Source organism: Bidens hawaiensis, unplaced genomic scaffold (assembly GCF_021521415.1).
Source record: "Bidens hawaiensis isolate Kalapana, Puna unplaced genomic scaffold, B.hawaiensis_p1.1 tig00000978_1, whole genome shotgun sequence".
Lineage (NCBI taxonomy): Eukaryota > Viridiplantae > Streptophyta > Magnoliopsida > Asterales > Asteraceae > Bidens > Bidens hawaiensis.
The window spans coordinates 49,366-51,806 of record NW_027491058.1 but is presented as its reverse complement, the minus strand read 5'-3'; the positions used below and the strand labels follow the sequence as shown (position 1 = coordinate 51,806).

The following is a 2,441-nucleotide window of genomic DNA, read 5'->3' as shown; positions in this document are numbered from 1 at the left end:
ACACATGCTCGCTTTGGCTTGGAAAAAAAAACAAAATATTAAACATCATAGCGTAAAAGTCCTTGTTCGGTCTAGACCTAACAAAAGACAAACACAACCCGAAAAAATCAAAACTAACTCACCCTATACCGATCCGGTCTAGTGTCATAATTTTTCAAAAAACATTCAGATTTGACCTTGATGGCTTGACCTAACAATAGACCAACTCAACCCGAAAAGACCAAAACTAATCCGCATATATTGGTCCGAATTTAACCCAAAAATGCACCACATTTCATACAACATCTAGATCAAAATTAAATGCAAGAACAAGTTTCTAAAACACAAGAAACACATCATTTCATTAGAACACACAACTCACATCATCATCATAAAAGTTAAAAGTAAACAACCTTAATTCCCTTTGATTCGAAAAACCTAGAAACGCATTCGATCATAATCTCATATCATATCAACATCACTACCACCCGAACTACCCGCATACGCCTGAAGGGCGTCACCTGTAAGCCTACAAACCCTCCACTCCTGCATCACATTCGCCCCCATCTCCTCATAAAACTTAATCGCATTCACATTCCAATCCAACACCACCCACTCAACCCGCCCGTACCCCATCGCAACCGCCTGCCTCGCAACAGCCGACAATAACAACTTCCCCAACCCATTCCTCCTATAACACTCTCTCACAAACAAATCCTCAATATAAAACCCGGGTTTCGCAAGAAACGTCGAGTAATTAGGAAAAAACAACACAAACCCCGCCACAATCACATCATCCTCCATACCCGAAGACGCGAACACACCCTGTTCGGGATCGGTCACCGGGTAACTTAAATTTAGTGTTTTGTGAACCGGAGCAAATAACGTGTGATGGTTGAGTGATGGAATTGGTGTTTTGGAGACTTCGATAAGGAAGACAGTGAATGAGTCGAAGGGTTTGAGGTTGGAGAATAAGGTGGCGGCGAGTGATGGTTCGGTGGCGGAGCATTGGTCGGAGAGGCGTTGGATGGCGGCCATCTGGTGGATCATTTTGTGGATGACGGGTGTGTCGGGTTTGGTGGCTAAGCGGATGCGGGTGAAGAGTGGGAACGTGGTGGGTACGTCCATGCAGTGGCGGACCCAAGATTTTTTGCCAATGGGGTCCCATATTTTCGGTGTTCAAATTTTTCGGGTCGGTCGTTGTTCAGGTCGGGTCGAGGCGAAGAACATAATAAAAAACAATATCATAATAAAACTTTCTTTTCAATCATCACTACCTGAACGGGTCAAAATGGGTCGGGTTGACACATAAACACTTTGTTTTCCCTTTCTTAAACATTTTTGAGATAGAACCTAGATCCACCCTTTCATAAGCATGTGTTGAAAACCATTAACTTAAACTAGTGAAAAATAAAACTGATATTTTAAAGTGTTTGAATGTTTCTAAAGAAAACCATGCATAAAGTTGAAAACAATGATATGTATTTTAGAGGTGTTTGAATGTTTCCAAAGTTATCATTGCAACATTAGCAATCAAATGATTGATTAACACTAAAAATTAACACAAAAAACCAAAAACTGAGCCTTGTAAGACTTGAACCCATGACCTTTCAAAGATAAAACAAGGGACTTTCCACCAGACCACATCAACATTAATAGTATGGGTTCCAAGTATTAAATCTTATGGGGTCCTCAAAAAATTTAATATACCGCTTCTAATAAATTTTTAAAAAACATTGGTGTCCCGGGACCCCGATCCACACTATGTGGGTCCGCCCCTGCGTCCATGTTTAGCTCGGCTGCGGCGGTGGTGGTGCGGCGGCGGCCATGTTTTGTTTTGATCGGTGGTGGGTTTTGTGGGTTTGGGTTTGGGTTTGGATTTGGATTTGGATTTGGATGGATTTAGGGGTTCGGTTAGTACATGAGTCATAGGAAAAGAAGGTGCGAGACTGTGTAGTGTGTTTTTGTTTTTACAATTTTGCCCCTTGGAAATCAAAAGGTATTTGTTTTCCTTTTCGTAAAGTTAAAGACAAGTTATAGATAAATAAATGAGTTAATGGTTATTTTTGCTCCTATGTCTTGTTATTTTAGTCCAAAATTTTAATATTTAGTTTAATTCGTCTTTTTAATTTTTATAATTTTTTTATTTGTTGTATGTAACTTCTAAGAGCATAATCAAAGCCTAAAATCATCGAGCATCGACAAAAACAGGCATGCATTTATTATGTCGACAACAGTAATTGTACCCCTCCCCTCGTATTTAGTTTCTATATATTTCCTTAACTCTCCCCCATGGTGGAATACAATGATAAAGTGGTCAAGGTAATTCACTAAAACGGAATTGTACAGAAAAAACTAAAAATCGTTCCTTTTATTAATGCATAATAGTTAGGGTCTAGATTAACATATCGTAGCGGACATCTTGGTCGAAATCAACATGAGGAAGTCGAATATCCCACATT

At 39.6% G+C, this 2,441-nt stretch overlaps 1 pseudogene; it reads right to left on the bottom strand.

Moving 5' to 3' along the window:
- Positions 1-252: 252 nt before the first annotated feature.
- On the bottom strand, positions 253-1,107 carry LOC143549237 (GCN5-related N-acetyltransferase 8 pseudogene; annotated as a pseudogene).
- Between the last annotated feature and the right edge of the window lie 1,334 nt (positions 1,108-2,441).